General features: G+C 42.8%; 1 protein-coding gene across 1 annotated transcript in view; it reads right to left on the minus strand.

The window, feature by feature from the left end:
- Positions 1-20,057, minus strand: part of LOC135203186 (actin-like protein 6B) — a 411,151-nt gene that overhangs the window by 347,931 nt on the left and 43,163 nt on the right.

The raw sequence follows: 20,057 nt of genomic DNA on the forward strand, positions 1-20,057 counted from the left end.
CCCTGATGACTTGGGGACAATGAACAGGCGACTGTAAAAATCTGGGGTTAGTGGCTCTTCTACTAACTCTATTGCTTTCTTTTGCCAGATGGATGAAACCTCTTCCAAAAGGCTGATGAACTTCTTTGAATTTTCTGAGTAAGCTATCAAAGCTATCAGAGAGCCTGATAACGGTGGCTTTCTCTTGAACAGAATATCGTATCCTTCTCTTAAAACCTTTACCATCCAAGGTTCCGCCCCTCTTGCTTCCCATTCTTCCCAAAATTGATGGAGTCTCGCTCCTACTGGTGCACGAAGGACTGATACACTACTTCTTGGTCGAGGGGTTGGTTGAGGATTTTTTAATAGATTTAAGGGTGAAACGTGCTCTGGCCCTTGATCTTGGGAAATATCTATGAATCCCCTGCCCCGAAAGGGTTGTCCACGGCTGGCTGGCAAGGGGCGTACACTAGGGATATTTTCTCTAGTCCGTTTAGTGGATTGCGAGAGAAGATCCCGTGTTGCTTTCTTCTGCAATTTGGAGGCAACTAGCACTACTGTCTCTTCTGGAAACAGGTGCTTCTTATCCAAGACAGACTTTTGAATACGAGATACTCCCTTAGATGTAAAAGAACACCATAGTTCTCTCTTCTTTAGGATACCTCACATGAAGAGAGAGGCTAGTTCTGCGGAACCATTTCTAATCCCCTATCTAAACAGGAGATCACTCCTGAAATGTCTGTAAAAGCTTCATCATTCAACATTGAATAACTCTTGAATTTACGTCCCAAGGCTCCTACTGTCCAATACCCTAAAGATAATCAGATAATCTTAATTAGGTGGTCTAATTCTGACGCCGTAAACATGATCTTGGCCGAGTTGAAAGCAGAGCTTCTCGTCGAGTCAATAAGCACGGAGAAGCCTCCCTGGACGGAGGCAGACACACCCAAAGAGAGAGTTTTTCTGGTTTCGTAACACAAATGTTGTGGCGGGATCACAAAAACAAGTAACCTCCCCACATAAACTTAACCTGTCTGGCTATCAAACCCACCCTCAATCACACTTTCCACTTAACACTAAAAAACACAGCAGGACAATTGCCCCAATACCTACATACAGAACAAAAACACAAACAGGTACTCACCGCTGGCTTCTGATACCTAGGACTAGGCTGTGCTGTCGTCCACTGGATATAGGCTATAGGCTAGCCAACACACAACCACCGCCGACAACCAAACACAAATCAACCACCCACACACCCACAACCCCACAAAAACTAAATAACCCAACGACTAAATGCAGATGAACACCAACCGCCTGAAAAAACACGACAACCACACGACTTACAGCAGTACAACAACCCGCCAAAACCAACCCTGCCCCAACCACCACTAACAGACACCGAAAATGCACCACCAACCTTCTTAACCTCACCACAACCAGACACACACACGCACAACAACTTCACAACCCCAAAATCTATCAAATAACACACAAACAACGAAACACCAAAGGAAAACTGCTGCCAAAACCAACACTGACTTGACCAGACACCTCACTGTTTACAACTCTCGTAACAGACTTCCATTGACTACCTACAGAGTGCCACAACAGACATGCTTCCGACCGCCATCTAACCACTCCCATTCATTCTTCCACAATCTTCTCTCTCTCGTCTCTCTCTCTCTTCCACACAACCTTTGTAGATGTTGTCAAATATAAACTAAAATTACTCCTCCATATTACCTCCCCCATTACATTTGACAACATCTCCTTACACTCACAACATCCACACTAAATTGCCTTTCGCATCACCCAAGGATGCTCAGATGCAGGTCCCCTGGATCTTGTTTGAGGACCATCATACACTCTTTCAGTTACATCGCCATTCACTTCTTCCAAACCACTTTCTTTCAAACTCCCATTATCTCCCTTACTACCATCCTCCCAAATTCCATTCACTACTTCACCGATGTCTTCCAACTCTGGTTCCAACATCTCCCCTATTTCGGCCACCAAACCACTCAGTTCATCCATACTTCTGTCAAACTCCTGCAAAGACTTATCCATCCTATCAACTACCTCCTCACTACTCAGTTTCCTTCTCACTGAAGTCTTACTTGTCCCTGTCAACTCAAACCCACATACACTACAAGTATCATTCATTCCCCCAAAGTCATCCGTAGCACACGCTTTATCAACCGTTTGCACCCTACCACCAACCCCTTTACCATGCCGTTCACGCTTTTCCCTTCCACTTCCTCTCTCCACACTCTTCTGTTTTCTTCCATACTCAACCAACACCAACTGTCGATCTCCCAGACCAATTTGTTCACCAACAGTCGGCTCATACTTATTCACCCTCAACCACTCACTCATCGCATTCTCCCGAACATAGTGTGGTACTTCCCTCCACTTACGGAGCTGGTTATGGTGTGCCCTAACCTCATCCAGTCCCCCACCTACTCGCAATTTCCCCAAAACATAACTCAATCCACTCGGTCCCACTTCCAAAATCTCAAAAGGCCCTTCAAATTTCTTCCTTACTTTATTCACATTCATTCTTCCCATCTCAACCACCTCTTTCAACACCTTATCCCCAATCTTAAAACTCTCAAACTTTTCACTCGCTTTCTTCCACAAATCCCGATCACCTTCTGACAGACCCAACCGCGGTCTGACAATCCTTTCAAAATTCAACACATATTTACAAGGAGACATACCTACTCTTCTGCAGTGTGGCGTTATATACCCAAACTGCACGTCCTACATACATATCCCAATCCTTGTCGCTCTTACTCATCATTCGCAAAATCTCAGTCATCGTCCTAACAGTCCTTTCAGCCAACCCATTCGCACTGGGCATATACGGAGTAGAATACACATGCACAATACCCCATTCTTCAACATTTCTTCAAATTCCCATCCACAAACTCAGGTCCATTATCACTCAACATTTTTGCCGGCTTACACACACACATGGGCAACATCACTTGACCCACCATTCGTGCAACAGTTTCACTCCTCTTATCTTTGATGGGAACCACATAAGCAAATTTACTCATGTGATCCACCATCACAATCATCCCCACGTGTCCTCTCGCAGTCCTGGGCAAAGAAACACAATCAATCACAAGCATTTCAAACGGCTCTTTCATCTGCAATCGCAACACAGGTGGACTTGCATGCACACTCTGATACTTTCCCCTCTGACAGTCTTCACACGTGACAGCCACATCCACACAAATCTTACTCAACCCAGGAGCATACAATCTCTCTCTCATGCATTCCCACAACTTATTTTTTCCCATATGCCCAAACCGATCATGCACCAACAAACACATACTCACAGCTGACTCAACAGAAAACACTGGCACATACACTTCCTTGTCATACACCCCTTCCTGATGCAAAAAGTACACTATGTTTTTGCACACCACAAAACGTTTAGCAACCCTCTTATATACATCCAACTCACATGGCCAGTCTTCCACACGCACTCCTCCCAAAACACATTGTCGCAACACACTTATCTCCAGGCACTTATTTTGCATTTCCTCAATCTCTTCCTCACTCAACAGATCATTCTCACTCCTAGCAATATCAATCATACCCACAAAGTTTGCTACAAACACATTACCATCTTGAATCCTAGCTACTTGCCTGCCCCCCTTTCTAAGAATTCCATTTCCTACATCTACGTCTATATCGTGGATCCTCAAAAAATCTATCCCTATTAAAAAAAAAAGATGGCATATCATTTTCTCCTATAACTATAAAGTTATGCATTACCTCAAGATCTCCCAACCTAACCTTTAACCATACCTCTTCCCATACTAAAACACTTCCTTGTCCTAACCCATGTATTCTCACACTTGTAGACTGCCTTTTCACTTCCCAATCACATCTCTCAAGTTCACTCACCACTGACCCACTCACCAAGGAAACTTGTGCCCCTGTGTCAACCAAACCACAATACTCACTATCATTTACTTGGACAAACGTCACCATTTTCCCTCGAGTCCCATGCATACACACATTCACTACCACGTCCACCTGGTTATCCACATCACAATCCTCCTCATCACATTCATCCTCAGCTAACTCCCCATTTCCACAATTCTGACTCAGATCCCCTTCACAGTCCCTTTTTGTAACCAACCAATTACAACCACGTTCCCCGCACTGAATCATCAAAACCCCACGTTCATTACCAGTACTCACCCTTCCTCGATATTCAACCGGTCTGTCCCATCCAAAATACAACAACACTTTTATTCCAAACAACTCAGCTACTGCTGACAACAATTCATACAACACTTCTCCCTGCCCACCTTGTTCCTCCGCACATGCCACTTCCTTCTGCACATCACTCATCAACTTCACTCGCAACTCATTTACACTACCGGGTACCTCTTCAACCAGACCCTTACCTTCCAAGTTTTTCAATGCTGAAAACAAAAATTCACACATTCTGTCATTCCCTTCAAACCTCTCTTTTACAACCAACCCCTCAGGTACCATATTCGGATCCCAGTCACTTTTCACAACACCACTGTCCTTACCATGCATCCTAGACATCGTATCAGCAATCACATTTTTACTCCCCGGCACATATTCTAAGCTAAAATCAAACTCACTCAAATCCTCAATTGTTCTCGCAATCCTAGCATTCACACTTTCCTTCTTGATCATATAAACTAACGGCCGATGATCTGTCCTTATGACAAATTTTACCCCATACAAAACACTTTCAACGCTTTCACACAAAACCTTATTGCTGCAAGCTCCTTCTCAACCACCGAATACTTAAGCTCTGCTTTATTAAAAGCTTTACTCACATACGCAATCACTCTCAATTGTCCCTCCCCATTCACCTCTTGCATCTGCACCAAGCATCCTCCCATACTAAACTTACTAGCATCAGCATACAACTCAAGCTTACTGGCATCCTCACTGTAGTCCGGAAAAGCCAAGGTGACGTCCCTAGCAGCCTCCTCTTTCAATCTCTCAAATGCTCCCACCATTCGCTCATCCCACCTCAGCTTAGTACAATTTTTCTTCCCGGTCCATTCAGTCAACGGCTTCCCTATACCCGAACAATCCCTAACGAACTTCCTCCCGAACTCAATCAAACCCAAAAAACCCTTTAACTCCCGCACGGTCCGGGGACGTGGAAACTCCTTTACTTTTTCCACAAACTTTTCACTCTTCCTTACACCACTCGCACTCACCTTATGACCAAGAAAATTCCACTTCCCAGCCAACCACGTACACTTCTCCAGCTTCACTTTCACTCCAACCTCTTCCAACCGTTCTAACACCTTCTCAAGCAGTTCCACATTCTCCTCAACAGTTTCACTTGCAATCAAAACATCATCTATAAACACAGTCACCTTCCTTCTATCAAAACCAGCCAAAACTACATTCATCGCCCTCTGGAAGGCAGCAGGCGCATTAGCCAATCCAAAGCTTAACCTCTTGAATTGATAGTGGCAGCTACCACTCGAAAAAGCCGTAACATGCCTGCTCCCTTCCTCAAGAGGCATCTGGTAATAGCCCCTTACCAAATCCAATTTTGTGAACACTCTCATCCCATGCATCTTATATACACAATCAGACACCACATTCATCGGGAATTGCTCCTTCACAGTCACTTCATTCACCTTCCTGTAATCCACACACATCCTCAAACTCCCATCTGTCTTGCGTACTGGGACTATGGGGCTATTCCAAGCACTCTCACTCCTCTCGATCACTCCCACTCTCTCAAGTTCCTCACACTGTTCCTCAATCTCTCGGGCAATAGGCGCAGAAAAGTGTCGGGGATGCTGATATATGGGGGTATCGTCATTCAAAACTATCTTGAATTCTGGAAGCTTAGATCCCCTGAAATCCTCGTCACCCCCGACTCAACGCACCCCGCCTATCCCACAACATCTGCATCAACCGCTCCCTCTCGTCATCACCAACATTTTCATCCACCTCAATTCTTTCTCTCAACTCATCATACTTCCACTCATCACTTTTTTTCATGCTACCTGTCATCACCCGCCGCACCCTAACATATCTTTCGTCATCCACATCCACCAACGTATACAACAACCCCACACAATCACCCTCACGTATACCCCGCACTCGCTTTTTCCTAACACTCGGCAATGAGGCCACAAAAACCCGAGGATTCTCCATATCCAAAATCCCATCGTACACATGCACACTCGCTCTTACCAACTTGTTCGCATCCACACCCTCAACCACATATGCACACTTGTCACCTTTGACAATCCCAAGACTATCGGGCCACGCAACTTTCACACTAACAACTTCTCCAACTTCTCGCGGCACTTTTACACTCTCTTTCGCAACCAACGCCACTCCCTTCCATATTTTACTGCTTACTCCTCCATTCCCATCCAAGTACAACTCTCCATGATTATTCCCCTTCCTATGCAACTCAATCATATTCCTGCTCGGATGGACCACCATCCCACACTTCTTCAGGAACCTGTATCCTAACAACATATCATACTTATCACTCCTTCCCTCGATCACACAAAAGTCACCTTCATCCATCACTACCCCTTCGATTTCTACATTTTCACGCAACATTCCCACCACAGGCATACCCAAATTTCCTATTCCTCGTACCTCCCCTTTACATTTCCTAATTTCACACTCACTCCGCAACTTGTCACATCCATTCTTAAAAAGAACACTGACACTGCAGCCAGTATCAATCAAAGCAACCAAACACACCCCTTTGCACCTCACTTTTACACTCATACATTCATGAGCTCTTCCTCCAAACCCTTTGTCATGCAACAATCCTTCACGCACATGCATCACTCTTACTGACCGCACACCAGAGGACCCACCCAACTGAATCCCCTTTGTACCTAGTTTCCCGAACTCCCAACCTGACTCATCCTCTTTCGCCTACACACACTCGCCACATGACCTTCCATTCCACATTCAACACATTTTGCCCGCTGTTCCTTACACATCCTAGCATAATGCCCATTCTTCCCGCAATTACCGCAAACCTCAGTCACACGAGTACCTCGACATCCACTTGCTATATGCCCTACTTGCCCACACCTGTAACACTTAACATCCCTATCCTTCTTACACTCGCTCACTAAATGCCCTGTTTGCCCACACCCGAAGCAAGCTCCCAACGCCCACCGACATTCATTCTTCCTGTGCCCTAGCTTTCCACATCTGTAACATTGCTGCTCTCGTTCACGACTAACCGACCCTAATCTTCCAACGCTTGCACTCCGATCTCTCTTAGGGCTAACCATACTTACGTTACTGGCTCTAACGCTCCTATCAACCACTCGCTCTGCCATTCGCCTTGGCCCTTCCAAAACTGCCTCCCTATAGCTCTTAAACTCTGGTATAACATCAGCCACTTCAGTCCTAATACTAACACTTCTACTCTCTTTCATACACCTATCCAACTCATAATCCTCTACTATTTCCAAAATGTCGTTCCACGACAACCTTTCATTCGTCCATCGCATTTTCTCCTTACGTTTCAGATTTACAAACTCATACACACTCTCAGGCACAGTCGCCAACAACTTCCTCACTAACTCTTTACACTCATTTATCCCTTCATCCCCAAACTTTTTCCTGGCCAATGTTTCCAACCTGCACACATACATCGACAACGACTCACCAACATTCATTCTTACCTCATCAAAACCATGTTTTCTCCTATATCTAACACTACTCCTTATCCTCTTCGCCTGTTCCACAATCCTGGCTTTCACACTCTCATACGGCACATTCCCTACACTCATCATTACCCCATACATGTTCAACAAAAATCCCGTCAAAAAGCCACCCAACTCTCTTGCCCAGACTCTCTTATTATCCCCATACTTTGCCTCACAATACCTCTCATATTCCTTAAAAAATCCCCTATGTCCCTACTACCATATTCCTCGTATTGTGCACATCTAGGTATCTCTCTCATATATACAGCCTTTCGTACTTCCCGCTCACTCTCACTTTCGCTAACACCATTCTGATCCCTCTTAACCTCGTCCGAATACAGTGAATCAACTTCCATACTAACATCCATGCTCCTCATTACGCTCTTCTTACCCTTCTTTCTACCCACCTGTTTCCACTCACCGCTATCCAAATCACTCTCAGCCCTTTCCCCAATGTATTCAGTCCTAGTCTCATCCTGTCCGTCATCCTTCCTAACCTTCTTTCCCTTAATCGTCTTCTTTTCCTCAGCCCCCTTCTTATTCTTGTCCTCAGGTTTATCCTTATCCTGTCTCTTTCCCTTCTTCCCTTTACCTACCACAAACAAGTCACCTTCGTCACTCGTAGTTTCATCACCTCGCTCTTCCACTGTCTTTATCACTTCTGGCCTATCACAAGACCCAGTAGGCCTACCCCCTACAGCTCCCTCTCCCATGAACCCCTTCATCATCTCCTGCACTGCATTCATCATCACTAAGAATTTTTCATCCATTTTCTCAACCATTCTCTCTTCCGCTCCTTTCACTTCTTCTTTCATTTCCACTTTTGCACTCCTTAGCATTCCTCTCATTTCCTCCAACTCGCTCTTCAGCTCCTCACACTCTACCCTCAACCTCTCATTATCCACTTCCAATTGTCCTCTTACTTCCCTCTCCAACCTTAACTCCTCCTTCAGCCTCTCCACCTCACTCAATCCTTCCATCCCAAACTTTCTCACCAATCAAACACTAGCCTAGACCAATTGTCCTGCAGCTGCCACACCAGCAGTCCCTGTTCGGGCGCCAAAAAATAATGTGGCGGGATCACAAAAACAAGTAACCTCCCCACATAAACTTAACCTGTCTGGCTATCAAACCCACCCTCAATCACACTTTCCACTTAACACTAAAAAACACAGCAGGACAATTGCCCCAATACCTACATACAGAACAAAAACACAAACAGGTACTCACCGCTGGCTTCTGATACCTAGGACTAGGCTGTGCTGTCGTCCACTGGATATAGGCTATAGGCTAGCCAACACACAACCACCGCCGACAACCAAACACAAATCAACCACCCGGGACCCACAACCCCACAAAAACTAAATAACCCAACGACTAAATGCAGATGAACACCAACCGCCTGAAAAAACACGACAACCACACGACTTACAGCAGTACAACAACCCGCCAAAACCAACCCTGCCCCAACCACCACTAACAGACACCGAAAATGCACCACCAACCTTCTTAACCTCACCACAACCAGACACACACACGCACAACAACTTCACAACCCCAAAATCTATCAAATAACACACAAACAACGAAACACCAAAGGAAAACTGCTGCCAAAACCAACACTGACTTGACCAGACACCTCACTGTTTACAACTCTCGTAACAGACTTCCATTGACTACCTACAGAGTGCCACAACAGACATGCTTCCGACCGCCATCTAACCACTCCCATTCATTCTTCCACCAATCTCTCTCTCTCTCTCTCTCTCTCTCTCTCTCTCTCTCTCTCTCTCTCTCACACACAACCTTTGTAGATGTTGTCAAATATAAACTAAAATTACTCCTCCATAATGTCTCCTATTGAAAGACGAGGAGGAGGGAAGCAGAAGTTAACTTTGCCTTGATTCCTCTTATCCTCAAGCCAAAGGTTAATTTTCTTCAACGCTTTTCGAGCCAAAAAGGACAGTGCTAGTTTTGGTAATTTCCTGGAGTCTTCCTGGTTGTCTCTCATGTAAGAAGACACTGAAGATGTGGGAGTCACTGGCGAGAATGCATCTGAAAAATTTTCTACGAAGTAAAAAAGCAAGGCTTTGTGGGCAGTGAGAGAAGACTTTATCCTCCTCTTCTCCTTTCTCTTCTTCTTCGGCCGAAGAAATAGGTGATAAAGTCTCTATCTATAGGTTGGAAAGGGGGAGCCGCAGATTGAATGAAGCCCAAAATGCTGTCTAATTAATTCTGGATGGCTGACAGAGAAGGGTTGGGGGCAACCATCACCTGAAGTCCTGTTGGTAAGCCCGAAGCTGAAATTGATTGCATGTATACCTCTGGATGCTCGGGTGCTAGTGGGTACTCAGGTGCTAGCGGACGCTCGGGCACTGGTGGGCGCAACAGGCACTCTTGAATGCTTGGGTGCTCATGGATTCTCGGGCACTAGTGGACGCTCGGGAGGTAATGGACGCTCGGTCGTAACTGTATTCCTGGGCGCCAATGGACATTTGGGAGCCAAAGGTTGCTCTAGTGTCGCCGCGGAAGTTCCGGGCACCAATGGGAGATCGGGAGTCAGTGGGTTCTCATACTCCGAACGCTGAACATGTCTCCCAGGAGTCTCGTGAATTACAGGAGAGACTGATGTAGTCTTACCTGTCCTTCAGCATTACAGGTGTGGACCGGTGCTGAAAACATCTCCGGAAGTCTACTCTTCCCTGTACTCTTCACCTCCGAAAGTCTGCCAAAGGAAGACTTTCTTGACGACAACTTAAGACTTAGAGGATGCAATCCTCTCACTACGACTTCCCTCTCCTGCCGTATCCTGAGAGAATCTCTCTGGAGTCCCAAAAATTACATGAAGGCTGTTCTTTTCGGAAAGAGCTAGCCTTTTTACAGGGGACTGGAGAGGGAGACAACTTACGAGCCCTCCTTTTCAATGGACGGGACTCGTCATGGAAACACCACTGGCGCCTGGGAGGGGACTCCCCGGAGCTGGAAGCACTAGACGACAGCGGTACTCCTTTAGAGACGCCTTTCCAATGGCGCTCTGTTGCGATCTGGGATTTGCCAACAATCGCCTGAGGGGTCAACTGCTTGTGGGCAGATCCCACTGACCTCCCTTGGGCTACCAGTATGCCTCCTTCCAGGTTCTGGGGAGTTTGACAGGGACCTTTGCCTAGGAGAATCAGTGGGCCGAACAGCCACCTCCTCCACATTTGCACTTGCACTCACTTCACCATTTACCTTGTCCATTAGGGTTTTCACGGACGATCCTAATTTCTCTATTGCTTGGAGCATGATCAAAAATTTCTGATCAACTCTAGCCTTTAAATTGGCCACAGCATCGGGTACGGGTGTGAGAGAGCCAAGATTAGGACTGGGAATGACAGGTGGAGGGGAAGGTTCAGAAAGCGACAAATTATCATTAGACAATTCCTGACTAACTAAGCTTTTTGCTTTAGCTCTATAAGCCACTTTTCTCTTTTTATCTCTCTCAACTTGTTCATGTAACTAGTCAAGAGCTTCCAATTTCTTTGATCCCAATTAATACACTCCCCACAAGTTTGATCTGTTGTACAAGTCTGTCCCCTACAACCTGTGCAAACTGAATGTGGATCATTCCCCGCTTTAGCGATCCTAGTATTGCAGCCTTTACTGTAATACCTAATCCCAGATGAACTAGTGTCTGACATTATGTAGACCAATTCAAAACTAGTGAATTTCGGTGCAAAAAGACTTAAAACTATTTCAATTCCTAAATAGCTAATCACCGAAAACAAAAGCTACCAATATTCAGAGTACTTCACCAAATAACTGCAACAATGAGCAACAGTAAAGAATTCCAAAAATTCCGCTGACTACTGAAACTGTGTTAACAGTACCAGCCGGCAGAAACAACTGATTTTTGTATGGTGTTGGTTCCTCACTCCCCCGATAGTGGGCAGGGGGTATCACCTGACCAAAACAAACTAGCACTACCGCGAATTTCAAAAATCTAGCTGCCGACGGTTTAAGAAACTATAGCTATGTAACTACTTGGTAAGTTGCATACATAAAAATTGGCTTTCCTGAGAGGAGCAGAGAAGCCAGTCATCCAGACAGAGTGACGCCTTGATGCCTAGAAGATGTAGCCACTTTCATGAGGTGCCAGCACTCGCGTAAACACTTGAGGTGCCATTGAGAGACCAAAACAAAGCGCTCGAAACTGGAAAGTCCTGCTCATGAAAACAAAAGGAAGATATTTCCTGGAATCCTGGTGAATTAGTATGTGGAAATATGCCTCCTGCAGTTCCAGGGAGACCATCCAATACCCCTGGCGAAGAGACGCTAGCACCAAATGAGTTGTTTCCATGTTGAACTTGAACTTGGTTTTCTGCACAAACAAGTTCAAAGAACTTACATCCATTATGGGCCTCCAGCCTCCCCGATGACTTGGGAACTACGAATAGACAGTTGTGGAACCCAGGAGACGATCTGTCAAACACCTCTTCCATCGCCACCCTCTGAATAAGAGCCTCTACCTCTCCAGCAAGAGCTAAATACCTCTCCGAGCCTGAGAGTAGGCAGGTAATGCAATGGGAACATTAGAGAGAGCTAGAGGGCCTTTGAGAGGAATGAAGTAACTGAAACAAAGAACCTGGATCACCCAAGAGTCTGACCCTCTGCGACTCCACTCCTCCCAAAAAAGGCTCAATCTGGCACCCACCAGAGCATGAAGGTTTGTTGGATCACTTGGAAGTTGATTTGGAAGTGATCTTTGTCAAAGTCTTGGCCGGAGCTCGTAAATTCGAACGAGATCTGGATTCACCTCTTCAAAAGGGTTGCTGCTGTAAAGGTGAGTCTGACTTAGCAGACATTACAGACGTGGGCTTTGCACGTTTAGTTGACTGTGCTAGCAGGTCGTTGGTCAATTTCGTTTCCGAAGCGGAGAGAATCTTTCTGTCTCTTCAGAGAAAAGGTGGTTCTTGTGGAGAGGAGAAAACAGCACCACGGACTTCTGAGATGAGATGACTCCTCTAGTGATAAAAGAACACCAAAGTTCTCTTTTCTTCAAGGTCCCAAAAGCGAAAAGAGAGGCAAGCTGGTCAGAGCCATCCCGAATTGACTTGTCAGTGCACTACAATACACCAAGCCAATCTGAAGCAAAGTCCTCCAGAAGAGCTGGGCAGTCTTCCATCTTCATAGCAAGTGCTCCGATCGTCCAATCAAGAAAACTCATTACCTCCAGGACCTTAAAGATATTCTTGACCAAGTGGCCCACTTTAGGAGACTCTGAAAAGGCTGACCTGCAGTTAGCATCTATCAAACCAGAGAAGTCCCCCTGGGCAGAGGCACATACTCCTATAGAAGGAGCTTCTCCTGTAACGTAGAAGCTGTACCTCTTCTTACTGAGTTTTGACAGAGTAAAGGTGAACATGACTTTCGCTAACTCTCTCTTAGTTGCTAACCAATCCTCAACATTACGAAAGGATCTCTTGGAAGCCTTAGAAAGCACTATCTTTGAAAGAATGGGATCCAAATGTTTCCTTCTCATCAAGAAAATCGAAGCATGAGACCTGGGAGTTGCTGCGACAAAGTAATTCGGGAAAGTGTCAGGAAAGTAGTGCAGTAGACTAGAATAAGCTGAAGTTGAAATAGAGTCAGTGTATTGCTCTTCATCATCCAATGAAACAGGAGAAAGAAGGAGCTTCGCGTTCTTAGGTCGTTGCTGGTTCCCCTTCATCCAACTCATTAGCTCTTCCAACTGACGACGAAGCAGGGCCAAATTCGAGTCATCTTGTGTCAAAGTCGAAGCAACTGGAGTCATAAGTGTTGGCACATTCGACACAGAAGGCTTCACACCTGTCGAAAAATGCTTCATACAGGAAGTCAAAGCAGCACTCGTAGCATGCAGGTCAATCAAACACTTCGACAGAGTCAACAAACAACATTCTTCAAACGAGTTGGAGAAGTCCGTTGCCGCCTTACGACTATGAGGCTAAGTCCATGTAGAGATGCTGCAAGAGGGTTATGGACTATTATCCACTTCCCTGGTACTCTTAATGTCCCTTCAAAGGTCGCGAAGCCGAAGAAGTACACCAATAACGTCCTGTAGGAGGAGAATCACTTGAATCCATCAATAATCTGATACCAAATAAAACGCCTTTCCACTGGCGTTTAGTCGACTCCTGCTGGCGTACTACAGGATCAACAGAGGAAGTGTCTGCTTGTGGGCAATCCCTAAGTCTCCCTTGGACCTCTGGTATGTCTTCTCCCTGTTTGTCGGGACAAACAGCCACCCCTTCAGACTGCACTACACTAAGACTTTGCATATCACTATTAGTCTTTTCGATGAAAGACTTCACAGATAACCCTAGCTGCATCATCTCTGCTACATACATACCTGGCCCCTACACTTCACAGACTTAGAGTGCAGATCATGACAAAGCTTAGCCATTCTTGTTTTGCAGTGAAGCCTAACTCATGATGAAAGTGTCCGACGTGCTGAAACTTTATTCTATTTAGCTGATTGAAAGTTAAAAAGCATCTCACAAAGAAAAACAACAACCAAATTGTACTTCATCAAATACAAAGAAAAACATCACAAAGGCAATGAAAAGTCGACTGTAAGAACCCCCAATTTCCTCCGTGGCCAGCAGAAAACAAATTGCCGGCAATTAGCTTGGCAGTACCGGGTATTCCCAAAAGTGGGCAGGTCCCTTATCACCTACACTGACGATGGCAGCGCCGCCGTCGCTAAATAATTTGAATTTTTGACTGCCAGGTAAGAAAGCTTACAATTTTGTAATTGTTTGGTAAATCACTTAAGTGAAAATGATCCTTATAATAGTCTTAGGATAAATAATGAAGATAACATGCATTTCATGTGTATGTATTGCTAAAACAATACTAGTACAGCAAAGTTAAACACTTTATCCGTGTTCTAATATGTTGTAGGAAGCCCACTAAAATTTGGACAAAATTGAAAGTTTTATTTAAGCTTTCAGAGAGTACATTCTCTCCCTCTTTCAGAAAGAGGGAGAGAATGTACTCTCCATAAGCTTAAATAAAACTTTCAATTTTTTCCAAATTTTAGTGGGCTTCCTACAAAATACTAGTACCTGTCTCTACCAGTCACCAAACACCATCTCTAAAAGCATCCAAAAGATTTGTGATATGACTGCACCCTACATCACCTATTTTTTTGGCACAAAGATCATGGTTAAGGTCATTATCCCTGATGTTATCTAAAATGCTTCAATAATGATGTATACATGTCAAATGTGAAAACAGTTGTGTACAATCTGCAAAACTTTTACCAAAAAATGTTATCTTCAAATTGGCAATCTTCCTTCATACACATCTGTTTACGATTATCTTGAACTATACAGTTGGAGCTCTGATGACAATGTAAGCAAAACATGATTTTAGGAGGATTAATAACAAAATCTAAGCAAAGATCTGCGGGATTCTAAAATTTAATTGCTTGGCTTCAGTGTGATTTTCAAAGCCCCAACAGACTTGCAATGGCAAAACTTTTTGCTCAGTGGCAAAGATCTGCAGATATAATTTTATACACAAGTAGTACGCTGACCACAAAGAGTTTATAGAGTTGAGTGTTGCAAAGGTCTCATTAACCATAAAAAAAAAGGCTGACAACGACCTGCCGACAGAAAGACCATCTCTTGTAAAATCTACTAGCAACTTTCCCTTATTGACTAAACCAAATATTCCCTTATTGTCCAAACCAAACAAGCAAATGATAAGCAACAAACTAATCTGTACAAAAAAATTTTGATAAAATGAAAGAAGTATCCTACAATAATTTTTTTTTAATTTCAGGAAGCAGAACAAGTTCAAGATAACCAGCCGCTATCTATTACTCATCTACAGGGACCCTTCCTTATCATGATATTTTTGTTTTTATTTTCTATCTTCATCTTCTTCCTTGAGTGTATTTTTACATGATCACTGAAGAGCCTTTTCCCTTTATTCTATGAAACTATTTCAAATGGACTAAGAAAATTCTTAATCAAAGTGGTTCTGTGGTTTCTGTAAAGACACTCGTCTTCCTAGTAGCATTATCTAAAGATGGATTTCAATTAAAGTAATAAATTAATTGTTTACTTGGACAAAAGAAGAGTGTATGTAAGTATGTATGTACATGTGTACTTTTGCAAACAAATGATGAAAGTTTTCCTGGAGGTACATGTTGAAGTACCTCAATTATGTACAATCCAGCATCCTAGGTTAGGCCAGCGTGAACTGTAACCCAATGTCAGTGTTTTGTGGTTGATCAGGAATGTAAACATGAACCATTTATTTTTCCAATGGTTTGTCTTGAGATTTATGCACTGCAGACCAATTTTGTACAGATTTTCACATAGCAAAACCCTACTTTTGGTAGCCACTGTAAATATTCAAAGGAGTTTGCCTTATGCTCTGGCCAATGGCTCCCTAAGGCACATCAACCAATATGTATCCAAGAATTTTCTCATAATCAGTCTTAGCCAAAATAGCACCTGCTGATGACACACCAACTTCCCCCTGACAAAAGGGCCATGGAAATCTGTGGTGGGTGTTTTTGTTCAAAGACCACGAGAATATATGTAGTGGCAAACATGGCCAACTTGCGCACTGTTACCACATCTATATGTGAGAAGGGCAAATGAAAAGACCAAGGTAATTGCTGTGAGTAGGAGAGACAGCCTTGGGTCCATTTATACTCTTATCACTGTGTTAACAGGCGTTATTTTGGCCAAAACCAATTATATCTGAGAATTCTTTGATATTGGTTGGTTTGTTTTTGGGGGCCCGGTTGAGCCATAGGCGTAACATCTTTGAGAATAATAAATGGTTCACATATGTGAGAAATATATATCATATATTTACCATCAATCAAAAGTAACCAATACTCAATGTCTTCAATCTGGGCATCTGCAACACTCATCCACATGTCCCCACCTAAACTGGCATAGAGTGCCCTAGATCATAAAGTAAAATGCAGTAATAAACCTTAACCTAGCGCAACCGGTCATTTACTTGGCCTGCTGGAACTCCAAACCTTATCTGACCTACAAGGCCATGCAAATTATTGCACTATAGCAAAGACCAGCTGGCTGATTGGTTGGAAATGGTTTTAAAAAGTTGGTTAATCTGTGGTTCTTTTTATCTTCATTTATTTTGCAATGGTTGTTCTACCACTAAAATACATTGTGCTGATTATCAAAATGAAACTTTATATTATCCCCCTAAAATAAAATCATAATAGTAGTACACATCTCCCTAAAAATGGTAAAAAAAAAAACAGGAAAATATGAAAAAAGTCAGAGGTGTCCCACGTTGCTGCAATGTTGTATTTCATAAATGAGGTTCACCTGAATACAGATAACACAGGGAATGTCTGCGTTCGGTTTTTAGTTTGTAATGGTTTGTATGGTGTTTTTACGTTGCATGGTACCAGTGGTTATTCAGCAACGGGACCAACAGCTTTACATGACTTCCGAACCATGTCGAGAGTGAACTCCTATCACCAGAAATACACTTCTCTAACCCCTCAGTGGAGCGCCCGGGAATCGAACTAGCGGCCAACGAGGTGGCACACCAACACTATACCGACCACGCCACTGAGGCACTTTGACTGCGTTCGGATCGGTACACTTGAACCAATGGACAATGGTAATTGCCGTCTGATATTGTCAAGTTTTCACCATTCTAAATTTAAATTCAAAGACTTTCTCAAGAGTTATGCAGACTGGTATGTCATATTGATTTCAGGAAATTTTGCTACATTTTAATAGTCTTAAAAACTATTTCATTGGAATCATTCACACATTCGAAGGGATGACTAGCAGTTATTGCACTTTATAGGTAGGTAATACAAGGCATATTGGATATAAATTGCTGAGAATTTTTTTAAGGGCATTATCCACTTTCGAAACAACAGGATCATAAAAAATTATGAAGACCTATAAGGTCCTACATCTTTTTGTTGGTTTAGGCAGCTTATGACATTTGGATAATAGGCCTATCTATACTCAGCTGTTTTACTGTGGTTATTGTTGTGATTATTCTCATTTTTGCTGCTGCTGTGATGGTGCTTGTAGTCTTTGAAAAATTTTCATAAGGTATCCTAACATTGTTGAATAAACATAGACCTTCATAAAATAATGGTGTAAAGAATTATCTGCCTACTCTTGTTAACTGAAATTTAGTCATTTGTTTTAATTAAAAGTAATCAAGATTTGTATGAATATAGTCTACGCTAGACTATTCTCCTAACAACACCACACACACACAGAGAGAGAGAGAGAGAGAGAGAGAGAGAGAGAGAGAGAGAGAGAGAGAGAGAGAGAGAGAGAGAGAGAGAGAGAGACATATATCCTTTTGTCCAACAGGGTAATCTACAAGAATACCCCCAAAACCAAATGATTCATGGGCTACTCGCAGACTGGTTTGGATCATCTCATACATAACTTTTCAGCTATCATATATTTTTCTTATTTCATTAAGTATCTTATGATACCTTCCTACCATAGCCTTTATTTTCATAGAAATGCAGCCTTATACTTATTCATCACAGTAATATTCATTTGTTATCCCTTCAGTAAATAATTCTAAATATTTCTTTCCTAAGACTTGGAAGTCAAAAAGCTACATGCATACATTCCCTTCTTCAGCTAAATTAAAGTATCAAAGTAGTATCATCATTAGGACTTCTTTTTTTTTAATTGTAATACATGCTATTTGGATGAAACAACTAAATGCATAGTTCATTTCTTTCTTCAGCTAAATTAAGTAGTACTAGTATTAAAGTATAATCATTATGACTTTTCATTGCAATACCATGCTATTTGGGATGGCTTTTCGATGCATATTCTAATGTGCTGCCCTCTATCTATCTTTTCAAGACTACAAGTTACTAATAATAAATGAATACCTACTTTTTTAAATGTCTTCATGTCACCAACCAGTGTTATTCTTCCCTTTATTTGTATTTTTCTATCTATCTTTTTAAGACCTAATAATCAATGAGTACTGAATTTTCAAATGTTTTCATGCCACCAACCAGTGTGATATGCTTCCCTTCATTTATTTTTTCAAGTCATGTTGTGTTACTTTTACAAATACTATACTAATCTCATTTACATAGGACTGTCTCATTTGACTGATGCATCTTTCAATTATGCATCACCTGGTGGTATTTCAAGAAACTTTATATGTAGATATCTGTTATACTTTCAAGAATTTGCATATGTACAGGCAGTCCCCGGGTTACAACGGGTTCGGCTTACCACATTCCGAGGTTAAGGCGCTTTTCAAGTAATATTCATCAGAAATTATTTCCGGGGTTACAACACATGTTCCAGGATTACGACGCCTACAACGTTGATCTGGCACAAGAAATTTGACGCCAAAAATGCAAAATAATCTATATTTGAAGCTTTTTTTTTATGAAAAATGCAATAAGAATGCAGTTTACATCGTTTTAAATCCACCCAAAGCATTAAAAGTAAGGTGTTCTTAGGGTTTTTGATGATGTTCCTGCTTACGACAATTTTCGGGTTACAACACGTCTCGAGAACGGAACCCCCTTCGTAACCCAGGGACTGCATGTAGCTGTTATTTTTTGAGTAAGATCATAGTTAAGCAGGGCCTCATTAGTGTCAATGCACCAAAATGACTGTGCTCAGGCAAGACTACTACATCTTGGGCATACCTGTCATGAAAAAGGCTATTTGGTTTGCCTAGGCTGATTAGAAAGTAAGAAACACACCAAACTTTCTTCAATGCAATAGATTTTTCTGGACAGCGTATAATCACTCACCTCACCGAAGTGCCGCGTCTTGGATGTTGGCAGTCATTTGCCTCCACCTCTCAATCTCTAGCTGCTTGTATTAGTTGATTTACAGTGTGATCTCCGTCCAAGTCTCCCACCAAGCTGTCCTAGTATTTGCTCTTTGTCTACCTCTCCCTCTCCTCCCCTCTTTCCTTCCAGCAAGGGACATTTGCTCTATCTTCTCACTTCTTATTATATATACGTATGTCCAACAAAATCCATCTGTCTCTTCCTTATTACTCTAACAAGGGCTCTCTGTGTTCCAATTCTTGCCAACACCTTCTCATTTGTCACTATCTGTCCATGATATTCTCAGCATTCTTCTATAAAACCACATCTCTGTATTCAACTTAGCTGTCAATTCCCTGGTGGTAATATTACACGGCTCTTTGATCCATACATAAGGGTGGACCACACACAAGTTTTCAGAGCTCTTGTTCTTGTTTGAGTTCCAATTCTGTTATTTGTTGAAAGGTTTTTCATATTCTTAATAGAGATTTTAACAATCAGCATCTTAACAAAACTGTTAGCTCGTTTTATACTTA

Source organism: Macrobrachium nipponense, chromosome 33 (genome assembly GCF_015104395.2).
Source record: "Macrobrachium nipponense isolate FS-2020 chromosome 33, ASM1510439v2, whole genome shotgun sequence".
NCBI classification, from domain to species: domain Eukaryota; kingdom Metazoa; phylum Arthropoda; class Malacostraca; order Decapoda; family Palaemonidae; genus Macrobrachium; species Macrobrachium nipponense.